At 54.9% G+C, this 17,660-nt stretch overlaps 1 long non-coding RNA gene and 3 other non-coding genes across 5 annotated transcripts; all 4 read left to right on the top strand.

The window, feature by feature from the left end:
* The first annotated feature begins 1,748 nt into the window (after positions 1–1,748).
* On the top strand, positions 1,749–17,234 carry Mirc35hg (microRNA cluster 35, host gene). Of its 2 annotated transcripts, none has more exons than NR_126540.1 (2): positions 1,749–2,194; positions 16,249–17,234. It is a non-coding gene; the product is annotated as a microRNA cluster 35, host gene (long non-coding RNA). The 2 variants fall into 2 exon arrangements; NR_126541.1 differs by lacking the exon at positions 16,249–17,234 and adding an exon at positions 5,407–5,939.
* Mir183 (microRNA 183) lies at positions 6,137–6,206 on the top strand. The gene has a single exon (NR_030713.1). It is a non-coding gene; the product is annotated as a microRNA 183 (primary transcript).
* Mir96 (microRNA 96) lies at positions 6,323–6,428 on the top strand. Its single transcript, NR_029750.1, has one exon. It is a non-coding gene; the product is annotated as a microRNA 96 (primary transcript).
* Positions 9,882–9,956, top strand: Mir182 (microRNA 182). The gene has a single exon (NR_029569.1). It is a non-coding gene; the product is annotated as a microRNA 182 (primary transcript).
* Positions 17,235–17,660: the final 426 nt, after the last annotated feature.

The raw sequence follows: 17,660 nt of genomic DNA, 5'->3' as shown, positions 1-17,660 counted from the left end.
CGACGGCGGGACCCCGCAGCCGAGCGGCTAGCTTTCCGTTCTGCGGTGTCTGGTTCTCGACAGCAGGTGAATGGGCCCAGGCGAGGCGCGGGGGGGCGGGGCGTACGCTATAAAGGGGCGCGGCAGGACTAGGGGGTCACTCGCAGCCGGTGTGGCCTGCGCGTCCGAGCACACAGAGCTGTGACCGCCTGGTGCCGGACAGGCCTAGGGACCAGGTAGGGCGTGAGTGGAGATGCCGGCCGGCAGTGAGGTTCAGGGCCACAGGGATGGAAAGGGAAGGAGGCGGGACAGGGAGGGTTAATGTAGAGTCACCACACCCCCCTGAGGTCTGTCGGGTCGTGCCCTGCTCTTCCTGTTCGGTTCTGGTGCATCACGTCCCATCCCCAACTGTGCTGGGAGAGGGACAAGCGGGTCCTGGCCTTCCTGCCTTGGGGTGGGTCTTGCCTCCGGAGCCATCTGTCTGTAACATCCATGGCTGAAGCAGGTCTTGCCCAGGAGCTGAGTATCTAGAAGGGTTCGTATCTGCAGCGTCATTCTCGGACCCTGGCAGACAGCAGGGGAGGGAGGAATCCAGGGGCTCGGTTCCCCTAATCCATTTACTTCGCTTGAGCTCAAGGTTTTCAGTCTCAGCGCAAGGGCCCTTTAGTTTGGTGGGAACATCAGCTAAGCCCCACCCCACCCCCACACCCGGTTTTAGAGGCTTCTAGGCGGTCAGACCTGCCCGGATTCATTGGGAGAACTAGGAGCTAAAAGGGAGGAAGGCGGATTAACGTTTTATTTTAATCTGGTTTTGAACTGTGGTTGCCGTCTGGGGCAGCCGGGCGCGGCAGGGAATGGGAGGGCGCTCAAAGCAGGGGAGGGGGATGTGCGCACTCTCTGGTCTCAGGATGCTGGGGAGAAGGAAGAGGCCACTTCAAACGAGACAGCTAGGGTGTACCTTAACTCTGCTCCTCCCCAGAGGCTCCGGGGTGGCATCCTAGCTAAGAAGGTTCCGAGGGATCTAATCCCCGTCCTCGTTCCAGATGGCCCCGCCCCCTCCCGGGGGAGCCACTGCGGCAGTGGAGGGGCAGGAAGGGAGATGGGAAGGGGTCTGGGGGTGGCTTCCCTTCCCCTCCCCCTTCCGGGACAGGCGGTCTTTGTTCCCTGCGGCGGCGGCGGCCAGACACCTGTGAGGCTTCAGGGCTAGGCAAAGGTGGGTTAGGACGAGTGGCGAGCCTCTGGTGCCCACTCCAACTCTCTACCTTCGGGCCAGGGTGCTCCCACCGAGGCAGAACAGACTGTGGCCAGTTCTCCGGCTGCAGAGTACCGTCTAGTGTGGTCCCACAGTACTCCTGGCCTCCAAACGCACTTCCCCTCCCCCAGCCCAGAGTCGGATTTCCAAGTTTGCTGTGCTACACACACCTTGGCTAGCAAGGGGTTCAGAGGGAGGTGGGATGGTAGGGCATCGGGGCACACCTCGGCCGGCGGCACCCCAGCCCAAGGTAGGAGGCTAGAACAGCGAGTGGGCAGCGGGACCCCTTAGGGGCCAAACCCAGCTGGGTTCGGCGAACAGGCGGGGCTCGCGACGTATCCGCAGTCCCGGTCGGGCGTGCCCTACGACGCGCACCAACCGGAGCAACATTCAAGGTGAATCATCTTCGGTCCGCCTCCCGTCCCTCCCCCGCCCCACAGCACCTGAGCCAATGGCGCGGCGCGGGGGGCGGGCGGGGCGCTGGGGGCGGTAAAACCCTCCCGGAGTCATTATCTCTGCACTCCGTCGAGCCCCCGGGTCTCGGCGCCGGAGCCTGCTAGCCTCCTTCCTTGAACACGATCGTCACACCTGGTGCACCCCTTTCGTCTGCCTCTGGGGCTCGGTGACCATTCAGCCCTACCCCGCCTGCTGCGTGGAAGAGGCTCCTCCTCAGGTGGCTCGGCCGGGGCCTTCCCCTGCAGACCTGTCACCCGACACCCAGGAAGCGCGCGGCCCCATCCCGGCTCCTCTTTGTTCCCCCGCTGGGCTCCGCGCTCCGGCGCCACCTCCTCCCGCCAAGGTCCTGGTGATTTGGGGCGCCGCTCTCGGCTCAACCTGGGCACGCCTCAAGTTCTGTCCATTGGGCCCGCTCCAAACGAGGGCCCTTTTTTTGCCTAGTTCCTCGGGTGTGGACTCGGAGCAGAGCTGGGAGGCGGCGGTGAGCCCAGCCCGGAGCCGGCGCAGGTGAGTGTGCGGGGCGGGGCCGGGCGGAGCCAGTGCTGGGCCAGGGAGAAGGTGGAGCGGGTGCCGGAGGGCCAACAGTTCTAGCACCCAGTTTTGTGGGCGGCCGGAGGGGCAAGCAGAGGCCACGTCGTGGCTGTGGCCTTCGGGGATGACGCGGCACTGTGAATTCCTGACTTCCTTGGCCTTTTGGCGGGGATGCCGGCGAGGTGCCAGGGGACGGGGCCCTCAGTACCATGTGCACCGCATCCAGTGCGGTTCCCGGGGCGGGAAGAAAGCGGGGGGCATTTTGAGCCTAGGTTGGGTTTGGCTCGGTGCCTGATGCTGCCCGCCCTAATGTCGCCTCCCGGAGGAATTCGGCTGGGGTCCCGGGAGTTTCGCCGCCCTGTTGGGCCTGGGAGGAAGTGCAAGGCCGGGAGGCTGGCCGCGACGCGGGCTGGGGAGCGTTCCTGCGTCGAGCTGGTTTCTCCAGCCCCTTCTCAGGGTTTCACTGCAGGTTGGTTATCGCTTCCGTGGCCCGGAGCCTGCCCCGCCCAGTCCCCTGGGAAAAGCTGGTCCAAGAACTCAGCTTGCCTTCCTTCTGTATCCTCCGGCCTGGAGCAAGCGGATACCAGTTCTGAGTCCGAACCAATTCGGTTAGCAAGGGCTGCTCCCAGGTCCCCAGAATCCTGCCCCCGGAACATGTCTCGGATGTTTTACTAGTCGGTGTATCCAATAGTTACCGGCAGTGGCGATGCAGCCCAGGCATCAGGGATCGCTCAGTTCTGCGGAGCCCTACAGGCTGAGCCCTTCCTTCATCCTTGGCACCCCTACACTAAGTAGAAAGATCTGCTAGCGCAAGGGATGCAATTCTGATTAGGAGATTAGGGACAGAGATGGGGGGCGGGTGCCCTATTGGGCGCCGTCTCTGTCAGAGATAGTTAGGACAGGGCCTTCTAGGTTTCCTGCTGGCTAACCTCCTGAGGACTAAGAGTCCAGTTTTCACACTGAGCCAGGTACCTGTGTTACACGTCCGCCCTGAGACTCCGTGCACAGTCAGTCTAGCCTGCATCACCCTCTGCCTAGACAAACCTTGGGCATCATGTTTCTAGATTTCTGTTCCGAGGTCAATCAAGCCTTCTAAGAAACCCAGTAAACCGAGCCCACCTTTCATCCTCCACTTGTTTTCTTTAGGGCTTCTAGCCACCCTTTCAAACAGTGAGGGGGGTCAGTGGGTGGGAGATTATTACACAAAGAAGAAACAATTTCACTGTAATAGTCTCCCTTGTGAGGATTTCGTTTATTCTTATTTTCCACTAGGAGTATTAACGGGGTCCAGTGGCCCTGGGAACGTGCTTGTGCTGTGCACAGCTGAGCACACTCGAGTTTGGTGCATGCCTGGGTAGCTTGGACTGCATCAAAAGCAGCTTGAGGGGCTCCTAAGATTTCACTAGCCAACCAGGAGGCTGGGCCACGCCCTGAGCTAGTGGAGAGGCTAGCCGCCCCAGCCTTTGCAGCATTCGATGGAGATATAAGTGATCCGTGCTGGGCCAATCGCTGGTGGGAAGATTCGCAACAGAGACTCTAGATTCGATGTGTAGGGGTTGATGGTGACAGTTGCTGAATGTTAGCAAAAGATCCCTAAAGACTCCACCCGAACCACTCACCTCTAGGGAGCTCTGGTACTGAGAATGGTAGGCTGGGGGGGGGGGGCAGGGGGAAGAGGCACATATAGGTCTGACTACAGAGCAAGAGCCCAGGGAAAGACCCCCGACCCCAATACCTGGCCAAGGGAGGGATGATTCTTCAAAGAGACAAGACATGCCTAAGGGGAGTAGGGCTAGGGGAGGGAGACCTGGCAGAGGATGTAGGATACACACTCACCCAGGAGGACATCCTGTGCCCCTGCCAGTCCTCCTTACACACCAACTCTGATGCTCTAATTGTTCACACCTACCAGGCTGGGACACAACCTTTTCCCACAGTCAGAAGAGGAATTTCTTAGCCTTTAATCTCAAGGTCAGGGTTTTGACCTACACAGAGAGCATAAGAGACTGTCCTGCCAAAGCCCCGTCATGGCTCCCCGTTGTAGAATACCAGGGTTGTTTTTGCAGAACTCCACTGTCCCCGTTTCAGGAGAGCCTATTTTCCTCTGACCCAGGACAGGTTCTGCTTCAACTAAGGTCTAGGTATTCCTGCTCTGCTGTGTGTTGGGTGGACTCTGGCTGTGGCCATGGGTGTGGCCCTGCCTGGGTACCGCAGCATTCTCTTCCTGCCGCATTTGAATTAGGAGGGGCAAGGCAGCGCAGGGAGGAGCCTCATTCAGCGGACTAGAACTGGATGCTGAAGGGGTGTTTGGCTCTGTAAGCAGTTTCCTGCTCTCCATCCCCTCCAGTTACAGAAGAGGAAGATGTAGGCAAAAGGGCGGGCATGCCAGGCACTTGATCCGACAGGGCTATTCTCTTATGGTGCTTCATTCCTTCCTGGGTGCTCCAGACTGAGTTCTCAGGAGGACATTGGTACCCTGAGTGTGTCTCAATCTTCCCAAGGCCCTTCCCCCATTGCTACTCCTCTGTTCCATTGAAATGGGGGGGGGAAAAAGATTTTAGAATACTGTTTCCAAAATATCCTGCATCTTTAGAGAAAGCTGTTTCCAAGCACAACTCTAAATAGCTTCTCCTTCCCAGCCTCACATTCCCCAGGTTCATATTAAACTGTAGGTTTCCTCGTGGGCCACAAAGCTCCATTTCAGGGGACTCCTTAGTGATTCTGAGAAACACTCTGAGCCACATAGAACACACCAGTAACTATAGCTGTCCACCCCCGCTTGACTCCTCTAAGTTCAGAGATTTATAGTGGGGGAAACTGAGGCCACAGGCCAGGGAGTGTCCATCTTACCAAGATGAAATGGCCTTTTGGGAGGTGAGCTAGAGCTCCAGAGTCAGCAAATAGTGAGTTTTCGGTCAAAGCCCCACAAGTATGTTACCAAGTCCAGGACTGATAACAGGTTTACAGTGGGGTTAGCCTGGAGTAAAGGCTTATAAGGTTTCTGAGCTGGAGAACTCTATCTGACCCCTTCCCGTATATTTCCCTTTTCCGTCTACCTTTCCCTGTGGATTCCAGGCCGGCCTAAGGGTAGGCTGAGCCTGTGTTGCCTCTTCCACAGTGTCTCCAGCTCTCATGCCCTGGGCACCAGCTCCAGAGAGACTTACCCTCCCTCTTTCCTCCATCCCCAGGGCACCTGGTACCAGAGGCAAGGGCCTCCATCCTGCCTTCTCTCGTGGCAGCCGCTGTAGCAACCACTGACGCAACCGCCCCAGCCCTCCCTTGGCTCTGTAGCCTCTACCGTCCTCCAAAGTACTCTCAGAACCTTCCAGAGGCTGCTTCCGAGGGCTCCTGCCAGAAACAGTTCACCCTGGCTCCTTCCGAGCTGCCTCCTTGTCTGAAGGAGCCCCCTGCCCTGATCCTGGCCCTGGTCAAGCCACAAAGGTGCCCATCGGGGACACTTTGCAGTCCTGCCTTCTGGGCCTCTGCTTGTGTCACTGGGCAAGCCAGGACTGCTGGCCTCTGTGCCGAGAGGCCATGAGAAGCACATTGGATGTTCTTGTCACTGCCCACTTGGGAGTAGGTGAGGTCCAGTGCCCTAGGTTATGAGGATCTGGCAACTGCTTGCTGACCTTGGCAGGAAGGTGGCTTGTTTGGGTGATGGTATTGGGATGTGATGGGAAACTCTGCTGCCCTCTGCAAGTCCAAGAAATCAGACTTTCTCCTCACTTGTCCTTGTCTTCTTGAAGGACAATTTGGGCTAGTGCACAACAACGAGCTGGTGAAGAGCTGGTGAGGAGGGTTGCTAAACTGCGGATGACAGCAGTGGGGGTGGGGTGGGGGGAGTAGGTTGTAGGACCTCCAGGAGAAGGCAGCTGACCCCTCTGCAGGGTCTGCAGGCTGGAGAGTGTGACTCCTGTCCTGTGTATGGCACTGGTAGAATTCACTGTGAACAGTCTCAGTCAGTGAATTACCGAAGGGCCATAAACAGAGCAGAGACAGATCCGCGAGCACCTTGGAGCTCCTCACCCCTTTCTGCCTAGACCTCTGTTTCCAGGGGTGCCAGGGTACAAAGACCTCCTCTGCTCCTTCCCCAGAGGGCCTGTTCCAGTACCATCTGCTTGGCCGATTTTGGCACTAGCACATTTTTGCTTGTGTCTCTCCGCTGTGAGCAATCATGTGTAGTGCCAATATGGGAAAAGCGGGCTGCTGCGGCCACGTTCACCTCCCCCGGCATCCCAGGGTCTGTGTGTCTCACTGGCTCCCTGGCCCATCTGGCTTACTGCTGGGTGAGGAGGGTACAGCCCTACCCTGGTGAACAGCCAGATCACCTTTCACTGCCTGAGGCCAGAGTGGAGTCGGAGCTGGGCAATCCGAGCTGGGCCAACAGATGGAGATGCTTGCGGTGGGGGTGGGGGTCGCCATCTGTAGGGCCAGCTTCTGTGATGCCCTGTTGGGCTCCTCCTCCTTAAGGCGAGCCGTCTTTGGGGTCTAGCCTTCTGCTACAGGATTCCAAGGAAGCAATTCCAAGCAATGGGATATCCTGTGCTCAGCATGAGTGTTTTATGAGGGTGGCTGTCCCTAGAGCCTACCATCAGTGGCTTACCTTAGGTCAGTGATGAGAGGGATACTAGTGTGGAGGGCTGGGAATGTTCTGGAAGGCTCAGTTGTGGCCTTTCCATCCACCCACTAGTGTTGGTTTCCTGCATCCTTGGAGTCCCTGTGACTTAATGTCCCTAAGCTGCCCATATATGTGTTATGTAACATTGTGTATGTAAGCTCTGATCTCGAACAGCTGCACCAGTTTGTAAAGAGTCATCTCACAGATGGAGGGACAGGCTGGAGGTCCATTAGTAGTGAAGTAGGGTCGCTACCTCTCTTCAGTCACGACAATGTATTGACCTCCAGTGGCCTTGCTCTGTGGAGAGTGCTCACACACCCCTGCCCCCTGTGGCTGGGTGAATCTTGGCTCTGACCCTTCATATATCCCTGGCCTTCAAAATGAGTTAGATCTGGACCTGGTCCATAGGGCTTAGAAGAGCCCACCCACCAGCCAGGCTCTTGGGTGAAGCCCTGGTGGTTAGCAGGCAGTGAGAGCTGAGCTGACTAAGCTGGTCCACTGACCATCTGGTAGCCATCATATCTGAAGTTACTGGGCCAGCCCCTAATGAGACTGCTTCTCCCTGGGGAAGGGGAACTTCTTGCAAGAGCCAGTTACTCAGTCCAGTTACAGTTAGGTGGCCAAGCTAAAGAGGGCTGGGGCCAGGCCAGGGGAATGTGTACAGTTGAGTCTGGAAGTTAGAGATCAACCAATCCAGTTGACTGCTCACCAGGAACGTGCCTGAGCATCCAGGGCCGCCCGCCTGCTTGGGTGCCCTGAGAGTTGTGTTGGATAGCGAGGACATTTAGACCTACTACTGCCAACTGGGGGCTTCCATAAGTCTCTGGGGTATGGCACTAATGTCCTGTGCAGAAGGCTATCTGAGCACTTGCGGGAAAAGGAAGGACAGGAAGAGACCTCACCGCCTCACCCTGGTGAGGTCTCTGTTTCGGGTCTTGCCTCTGTGAACCCAACTCTGCTCCTGTCCAGCACTCAGGGGGCCACTCAGAGCTGGGTCCCTCTAACCAAAGCAGTCCTCAGACCCCTAGTGGTCCTGCCTCTCACACTGGCCTTGGTGGAGGCTTTGCTGAGACCTCACTAGCAGGTGTTGGTATGGCCCAGTTCTATACTTCTTTCCAGGCTCAGGGCTCCACCCCTCTGGGGCCTGCATTCCCAAAGGATGACCACTGGCCATAGCTTTCTGGTTCTCCTCATCTAGCCTGTTCTCGACCTGGGTGAAAGTTCACCTATAGTAGTGACTGCCGGTGAGCAGAGGCCACAAGGCTGGTTGGACTCCGCAGAAAATCAGCTTCCAGAGGACCATGCTGGTGAGGGTGCGGTAGGAGGGGAGGGCTCACCCTGTCAAGCAGGACCAGTTTCTTCCTGGCTGTCTGATCCTGCGGAAGGATTTACCCTTACCCTCTCAGGGCAGTTGGTGCAGTTTAATCCACTGGGGACCTTCTTATATTGTTCGGGCTCGGTGGCTCCTAGGTGCCTGAGTTGCTGCCTCCTGGGTAGGCTCCTTGCCTCATTGCCTGGTGTTGGGGTTGCCTGGGCCAGCCGCTCCCCAGAGTCCCTGTGAGGTGGATTATTCCAGACTTTCGCCCTTCCCCCACCCCTGCATTTGCTTATTCAATCCAGGCCATTATCCGGGTCCCTGCCCCAGCTCTGCAGTCCTCTGGCTCTTGGAAATGCGATCTGGCTCCATTGATCGCAGGCAGGCGGGGCTGCTCGCTCCCAGCCTAGCTAGTGTGGCCCGAGATTGAGCAGTTAGGGGTGCTGACAGGATAGGACCCTCCCCGCTCACACTGGAGTGGAGGGAGTGACCCACTCAACTCACCAGTGGCTTGCCTTAACACTTTATAATGTGATAAAAATGTGTGGCCTGCCTTTGGGAGGTATGTGGCCAAGAAACCAAGGTCCTGCTTGTGTCCCCACTGGGGACACACTCTAGGTCAAGGTTTCAAGGAGCTTCCTTGCCAAGCAGATCACCCCAGCCCCTGAACTCAGTACTGGGATCACAGATGTGGCCCACAATTCTGGCCCAGCTATAAAGCAAGTTTTTCTCTGGGCAGTGGAGTCATCTCAGCACCCAAGCTTAGGCCACTGGCAGTGACCAGCTTGAGTGTCCAGGGTTCGTCTGCATCTCTGCCCTTCCAAAACATCATCTTTGGGTCCTTCATCCTCCCTGCCCTGCAGGAGGACAGAGGGACCGGTGGCATTTCCATCACTGGCCCTGCCAGCCAGCAGTTCCTCTAGATTTATGGAAATGAATCCATGGGTGGTTTGGGGGCAAAGAAGTGTACCATCTTTGGGGTTCCTTGAAGGCTGCAGGGGTGTGTGTCTTTTTGGAAGGGATGGGTAAGGAAATCTCTGCACTTGGGAGAATGCTGTGTGGATGTGCTAATGCAGCTGTGTTCCGCTTGGCTGGCCCTGCTAGACTGCAGTGATGGCTGTCTAGACTCTCCAGAGAAGGTCTTAGCCTAGGGTTCTTCCTCCCCAGCCTCAGGGAGGAGACCACAGGCCGGGCAGTGGTTTGCCTGTGGCTTGACAAGGAAGTGGGATCTATGCATTGACCTTTTACCTCCCTCCCGGTGGGGGGGTGGGACAGCTGAGGAACTTTAGGCTCTGGGGAATGTCAGGAAGGGATTAAACAGGATGCCACCTGGGGGCCTTGGTAGATGGCAAGCTGGCCCCATGCCACTCTCTTCCTTGGTTACCAAGCAGGGGACTCCCTGACCCAGAGTGCACCCATTCCCAAGCTCCCACTGGCAGGTTCCTGGGGTACAGTGCCTTTGAGAGCAGTGGCTATGGCTCCATCACTGCCTAATGCCCCTACACAGGGACTGTGGGTCGTGGGGAGGGGGGGAGGTGGTCGTGGGGTGGGGGGGAGGTGGCTGGAGGGCAGGCAGGGCTTGAGGAGGTTTTACACTGGAACAGGACCATACAGGCCGAAGGACCATAGTCTGGACCTTGTGTTAACTGTGGGAAGAGCGCCCTCCTAAAACCACCCTAACTGCTTCTTCTTCAGCATAGGCTTACTGGTCTGGCTGCTGGAGGCCTCCCACCATTTTTGGCAATGGTAGAACTCACACCGGTAAGGTAATGGGACCCGGTGGTTCTAGACTTGCCAACTATGGTGTAAGTGCTGAGCTGCTGAAGGTCTGCACCGTGCCGGAACCTGCCGATCACCAGGAAGGAGAGGGGACTCCTGTCTCCAGACCACCAGGCAGTGGCAGAGGGTGGGCGCAGCTGGAAGTGACCCTTAATGTTTCCCTGCGCCCCCCTGAGGTCACAAGTCATGAAGTCGACCTCTTCTCGGTGAAAAGGACTTGGGATCCAGCCTTGCTCCAGGGTGGCCCTCACAGGGATGGTGGGAATCCTAAGCTTGGTGAGGGAGAGACAGATGGCTTTTCCTCTCCCGCCCTCAACCCCTGAGGGCTGTTCTTCAGGTAGGTTCTGAGGCCACAAGGAAGTGTCTTCTGGTCTATGCGATCCCCTTTTGGAGCTTCTGGCTGGGGTGTGAGGGTGGAGATGGCATACTCTCCACTCAGACATCTAGGAATCTTGCCCAGGCCCTAGAAGGGTAAAGGAATGAAGGCTCCCATATGGACGGAGTGTGTTGAGGTCATCTGGAGCTGCGGCCTCTGTGTTAGCCCCTCCAGCTCGCTGCTTTGTGGCTAGGCTGCTGACACCTGAGCACAGAGGGGCGCAGTGAGAGTGTGCTGACAGTCTAGACTGCAGGTTCCTACAACTCAACTCTGGAGTTAGGGCCAGTGACTATCCTAGATGGAGGACCTTGGTGGGGTGGGCCTGTTTGGGAAGTCTGGGCCCTAGGGTTGATTTCCTGTCTCTATAGGTAACCAAGGCAGCTGCCCTGGGAGCTACACATGTTTGTGACTCTGCAGATGCACGACTGTATGTGTGACCTTAGTTAAAGTCTTTCTCTCTCTAAGGACACCCCAGGACCTCAGTTATTTTTTTTTTTAATATTTATTTATTTTATTTATTTATTTATTAAGATTTATTTATTTATTATATGTAAGTACACTGTAGCTTTCCTCAGATACTCCAGAAGAAGGCATCAGATTTCGTTACGGATGGTTGTGAGCCACCATGTGGTTGCTGGGATTTGAACTCGGGACCTTCGGAAGAGCAGTCGGTGCTCTTAACCACTGAGCCATCTCGCCAGCCCGACCTCAGTTATTTTAACCGGACTTTCTTTCTTCCCCCTTTGCTCTCAGTCATTGTTATTCCAGTCCCCAGGGCTGATAGGGGAGGAGTAGAGGTGGGGCTGGTCCTCTTCTCCACTAAAACTTCCCAGGAAGAGATAGGCCGAAGAGGAGTGGCAGGGAGCACCCCAAGAGAAGGGCACTGCCCTCCTACACAGTGTATAGGTGGGAAGAGGCTGGGCTGCTTGGTAAGCATACACATGTCAGAGATAGCCTTAGCACCATCCCTCACTATCATCAACTTTAGAATTTCACCAGTATTCTATTGTTATGTCAGTATCCCATTTCTCCGTTCTCCTTTGCAGGGGGTTCCATTTATTTGTTCAATGTTTCTTAGAGGTTCATTAAGTTTATGTATGTATTTTTGTGGCGGGGTCTAGCCTTATAGCCCAGAGTGGCTCAGACTCCAGATTCCCCTCCGTCTCTCCTCCCAAGTGCTGGCATTGCAGGTATGTATCATCGGGCATGTGGGGGGGTGGGGGGTGGGGTGGGGGGGTTTGTTTGTTTGTTTAGGGACAGGGTTGTATTATGTAGACCAGGCTGGCCTAGAACCAGGCTGTAGACCAGGCTGGCCTCAAACTCAACAGAGATCCACCTGCCTTTGCCTCGCAAGTGCTGGGGTTAAGGATATATTCCACCATGCTCAAGCAATTGACTATGTTATAGGTCACATTTGTTTTTGAACCTGAAGGCTATGGGAGCCCCAACAATCTGGGAAGATGTGGCAAGATGCAGGTTTTGTGAGAACATTTTTGTGGTCAAATGGAAAATCAAAGGATTAAATGGAACCATGGTCCCAGGATTTCCAAGGCAGCAGAGGCTGACTGCCATAGGTTCAAGACCTACACAAGAAGTTCCAAGCCATCCTAGGCTACATAGTAAGACCCTGCCTCTGAAAAAAAACAGGCTGGGTTGTGATGGTGCACGCCTTTGATCCCAGCACTCGGGAGGCAGAGGCAGGCGGATTTCTGAGTTCGAGGCCAGCCTGGTCTACAGAGTGAGTTCCAGGACAGCCAGAGCTACACAGAGAAACCCTGTCTCAATAAAACCAAAAAAGAAAAGAAAAACAAAACAACAACAACAAGACCCAAACAAAATAAAGTCAAAAAGGAGTCAGTGGAAGACATGAGAGTTCATCTGAGAGGGGAGGTGGGGGTAGTTCCCAGACACAGTCCCCAGGAAGGAAAGTGGGCTCTGGCTGGTGTGGTGCTGCTCATGGTTTAGGGGAGTGAGTCATGAACCACTTCTGACTTGATTGAAGGGTGGCTAACGGCACCCGGTCTCAGTGCCAATAAGGTGGACAGGTATGCAGCTGTAGTTAGTATGTAATTTATAGCTAAAGCTAGAGGTTCATGGTCTGTGTCTCAGAACCCCGTCCCTCCTGGCTGTGCCGTATAGCTTCTGAGCTTCCAGACTGGCTGGTTTGGGAACTGAAGGGGCAGGCAAGGGCTGAAAGCATTCTGGAAGCACTGAAGAAGAAATCGTTAATAAAAACCATACTCCTATTGCTGAGCCTGGTGGCCTTTATCCCAGCACTCAGGAGGCAGTGGCAGGCGGATTTCTGAGTTTGGGGCCAGCCTGGTCTACAGAGCGAGTTCCTGGACGGCCAGGGAAAACCCTGTTTCAAAATAAAATAAAATAAAGAAGTACTACTGGATGTGGACAGTCTGCTGTGTGCTGGGGCAGGGCACAGGTGAGCAAAGGTGGGCTGCAGATGTCAGGCCAAGAGGAGCAAGAAACTGAAGGCTGTCAGCTCTACCAGAAGAGGGCTGGGCAGTGGGCTAATTGCTGGCCCTTTGGGGTGGTGGGGTGGTGTCCACGGAGAGTACTCCCAGGACGATCACTACCTCCCCTCTGGGCTTCCATTCTAACTGTCCCCTAAGCTGATCTCAGCCCCGTGCTGTGCTGTCTTCCGTCCGACTCTCCTCATCGCGGTGCTTCTGCTTCAGGGCTCTTTTCCCAGGCTGTGGTCGGGTGCACCCCACCTGAGCCTCAACACTCCTGCTGAAATCATGGTGGGTGGGACGATTTCACCCCACCCCCACCCCCAAAGGCCAGGAGTCAGCCTGGTGGTGGTGTCAGTCGACTTTTGTGTAGTATGGGTATGTGTTTCTCACACGTTGGTGTGGAGCGGCTCCTTCCATTCCTCACTTCGGCTTCGCTCTTCCTTTCTTTTAATGAATCTGTTCATTTGGGGAGGGTGCCATGGTCCACCTGTGGAAGTCAGAGGACAACTTGCCAGAGTCCGTTCTCTTTTGACCAGTGGGTTCTGGGGATCAGACTCAGATCAGAGGTGGTTAGACCCGGTGTCAAGCTTTGCCCACTGCGCCTTCCTGGCGGCCCTTGTTTTGAGACAGGAACTCAGGGACTGTGGCACTCACTGGCTAGCCTGGCTGGATGGCAAGCCCTGAGGTTCTGCTGGGGTTGCAAAGGCCTGCGGCCGGCTATGCCTGGCTTTGGTTTTTTTAAACACTCTAACAGCCAGCTTCCCAGCGCCCCTCCCCCACCCAGCTTATTTTTAGATGGTCGAGCCTGGTGTTGAGCTTGAACTTCTGATCCTCCCTCCAGTGCTGCAGTTAGCAGGATGAGTCATCACACCCAGTTTCTGTGCTACCTCAATTGTGTGTGTGCTGGGCCAGCACTCAACTGGTGGGAGTTTCCGCTCACATTCATGCTTTGTCTGGCCGAAGGAGGCTCTGGGACCTCACAAACTTGGGTGTCCACCTCAGCTCCCAGCCCATGATCTCAGGTACCCCCGAGACCTGCTCTTTTTTGTTGTTGTATTGAGACAGGGTTTCTCTGAATAGCCCTGGCTGTCCTGGAACTCACTTTGTAGACCAGGCCTGCCTCTACCTCCCAAGTGCTGGGATTAAAGGTGTGTGCCACCACGCCTGGCTCCCTGCTCATTTTTTGAGCTCTGGTTCCCACAGACCAAGGGCCCCATGAAGTCACAGAAAGAAGGCCTTTCTTGGCTTTGACCTTCCAAAAGCAAGTCGTGTGCCAGGGCTGGCAGCTGAGTCTAACATGAGGGCTAAGGATAGAGGTTCCCCAAAGCAGCTTTCCAGAGAGGGAAGCTGGGGCCTGGCTCCAGGGAAGGCTCTGCCTGGCCTGGCCTGCAGCTGTGTGGGCATACACTGGGCTTGCAATGCTTACAGCATTGCTGTAGGGCTTCCCCTACACTTAGCTGGGCTGGGGAGGTAGGCCAAGCAAGGGGTTACTTGTGCTGTGCAGGGAGGACACGGGGCAAGGCAGCCAAGTACAGACAGGCTCAGCACCTTGGTGCTGGGCTGGTCCTATGGCTCCTGAATTTAGGCAGTACGCAAATTGGGCCTTAGAGGAGAGACAGGATAGAAGGCTGTAGGGGGAGCAGCTGATGGCCACATGACTGCATAGCCACAGGATGTTGCTGTGGAGTGGGGCTGAGTACTGTTACCCCCAGTCAGTTGGCACTATGATAGAGCACCAGGCTGGCATGGGTCAGTGCATCGCACTGGAGGTGAGCTTTACCCTTTTTTAGGGATGTGCATTGTACCCGGAGACATGTCTGTTGTCTTGACTACAGGGGATGAGCCACTGGCATCATGGCAGAGGCCAAGGATGTGGATCAGCATCCTATAATAAGACAACCTGACCCTGTCAGTAGAAGCCAGGCACACTGGCAGACTTGGAATCTAGTACCCCATAGGCTGAGGCAGGAGGATTTTATGATCCAGGCAGCCTGGACTATAGAGTGAGGCCTTGTTTTTTTGTTTTGTTTGGTATTTTTAAAATGTCAGCTGAGGGTGGGAAATGGCACAGGCTGTTAGGTTACAGCCAGCGAGCTGATACCTGAGAGCAAAGATGCAGGCCAGTTAGCGGAGAAGAAAATCAATCGCACAAGGGCAAGTCCTTGAGATTCAGAGATGGAACTGCTGAAGGACTCCAGGAGACCTGGTGACTTTGGCAGAGCATGTACCCACGTGGGACAGCACTAGAGGAGGTGGACCATCCCTGTGCCTTGGTAAGATCCTGGCACCTTCAGATTTGGACCAGACCAGTGGCAGTTTGGGTACCTGGGGGACTGTTGTGGGTTACTAACTTAATTATTGTACATTTAAAGAGATGTTTAAAAATATCCTCTGTCTTTGGAGGTGTGGCTCTGTGGTAGAATTTGCCTAGGCAGATGAGGTCATGGGTTTAAGCTCCAGCACAGGGAAAAAAACCCACACATCTCAGCTTTTGAGTCTGTGACGAGGGCTGTCCTGGAAATGGTCATGTATTTTGTCTTTAGAGATAAGTCAGCCGTCTCCAGGAAAAGCTTACTAGAAAAGATGGAAAATGGAGGTCTTTTACAATCGCTTTAAAACAAGGGAGGCTACAGGCGCCCCTCTGCACCCCAGGTCATCCTTACTGGTGGCTGGGCCCCTGGCTTTAGATGGATGACTGATCTCTCAGCCTTGCCACGGGCTGGGGGGGGGGGGTCCACAGTGGATTGCTGGTCTCAATGGGGAGTGTATCAGCTGAGACTTGTTGACATCAGAACTGTGTTTGGGTCTTAGCTCCCAGGCTCCACAGCTGTGCCCCAGGTACCATCCAGCTAGCTTGTCCCCTAAATGTGTGCAAGTACTGCGGGGAGGAGGGAGTCTCACAGAATGGATGTGTCTTCTTTCACACTGCAGATGCTGTGAGCTGATTCTTTATTTGAAAGTGGGTTCATCCCAGATAGGAGCTTGTCCTGGATATGGGTTCTGAGAGCTCTATTACAGGCATCCCTGTGCAGTGGCTCTGCCACAGTTGCCTGAAATAAAAAGTCTGGCTGGAAAGGCAGATTAGCAGGCCCAGGGATGGTTGGTGGTAGAGGCAGCCATTAAGACTCCCTCTTCCCAGCCAGAGCTCATACCTAGAACTCTCCTGTATGTGCTCCCCAGCCCCTATGACATCCTGTCCTGATGGGCAGTGGAGGGCACAGGACCAGAAGAGGAAGGCCAACTGTCAGTGGAGATTGGGGGGAGGAGCGGCAGGTACCCCTTACATTCACAGGATGGGGTGGGGTAGGGCAGGGCTTGTCCTTTCTGGAGAGCAGACTCAATTGTGTTGAAAGGAGACTTTTGTTACCCTGAGGTGCCTTTCTAGGCATCTTGATCTGAATTTGAATTGCGGATGGTTTTCCTTGACTGAACTGCTTTGCTATGCCTGACTGACTCTCTTCTTATCTCCTAAAGGACTTCCGGAGTGAATTCCACAACTGTAAATAATGTTCCACCATCCAGTCTGTCCACCTGAGAGCTTCAGACTCAAACTAGAGTTCATCACACTGAGTGTCCTCCGAGGACGGCAGGTCCTGGAGTGTTGGGTGCAAGGAGCGTCAACCTCATGCACGGCTCTCGTCTTGGTCCAGAACCTCCGGCATTGGCAAGGGAGGGAAAGGGATGGGAAAAATCTTTAAGCGCTTCACTAAGACCAAAGGAAAGAGCAGCACTGACTTTCTTTTTTTTTTTTATTTTTTTATTTTTTTTTTTGTTTTTTCGAGACAGGGTTTCTCTGTATAGTCTTGGCTGTCCTGGAACTCACTTTGTAGACCAGGCTGGCCTCGAACTCAGAAATCCGTCTGTTTCTGCCTCCCAAGTGCTGGGATTAAAGGCGTGCGCCACCACCGCCCGGCAGCACTGACTTTCTTGAGGGTCTTAGATGTATCCAAGGCTTCCTGGAACAGGTTTTGCAGTGCCTGCTTCTAGGTTGGTGTGTCTCCTGAGAATCTGGGCTCTGATGCAGGAAGAAATTTTTGTCCTCACCGCATCTCCCGGCAAAGGAGGAAACCCCTGCATCATTTCTTGTGGCAACCATTTCAGAAGGACCGCTGCCTGGCTCACCATCTTTGTCCCCTTCAGCCTTCCCCCCTAGAGTTACAACCTGGGAACAGGCACTTGGGAGTTTAGCCCTTCTCAGAGTATCTTTGCAAAGGAGTTTTTGTTTGGTTGGTTTTTGTTACAATGTTTCCTGTCTTGTGTGAACCAGTGACACCATTTATTTGCCCAGACCATAATTCCACCCAGGTTGACCCAAGCTGGCAAATGTGTGGCCTCCTCTGGACCCTGGCTTCTCACTCATGTATTACCCTTTTAAATGTCATTGTATACATCTTTTATGGAACCTGCTTCAAGTCATTCTTCTTAAGTATTTAAAAGTAGCCTCTTCCTGGAAAAATAAAACTGTTCTAAGATTGGGTTGTGATGGTGAATGCCTTTACCACGCACCAACAAGTGAGCACTGTGCTCAACAGTACCCAGTGAGATGAGCCTTCCTGTCAGTAAAATGTAAGAGCTTAGAGGGATGGTGCTAACGGGGCACGCTGTTATAAAGACCACCCTGAGTTACTGATGATAGAGCCCACAGGCTCTAGTTGGTTATCAAGCTCCGTGCTCCCTGGTGCTCTTGTCCTCGACACTTGTCTGCTTCTGGGTTTGGACTGGGTGTGAGCTACAGGTCGCCACTGATCAGGTCACAGTGGGCACGTAACAGACCGAGGCAGGCTTCCCAGCTGGCCGCTGAGCTCACTGAAGCCTCCGACTGTAGCAGATGGGATGAGGAAGCCTGGCCACCAGCAGGATTCAACCCTTCACACATGAGGCAGTCC

Source organism: Mus musculus, chromosome 6 (genome assembly GCF_000001635.26).
Source record: "Mus musculus strain C57BL/6J chromosome 6, GRCm38.p6 C57BL/6J".
In the NCBI taxonomy this organism is placed as follows: domain Eukaryota; kingdom Metazoa; phylum Chordata; class Mammalia; order Rodentia; family Muridae; genus Mus; species Mus musculus.
Note: the sequence above shows the minus strand (reverse complement) of the source record. Positions and strands in the feature narration are given on the sequence as shown.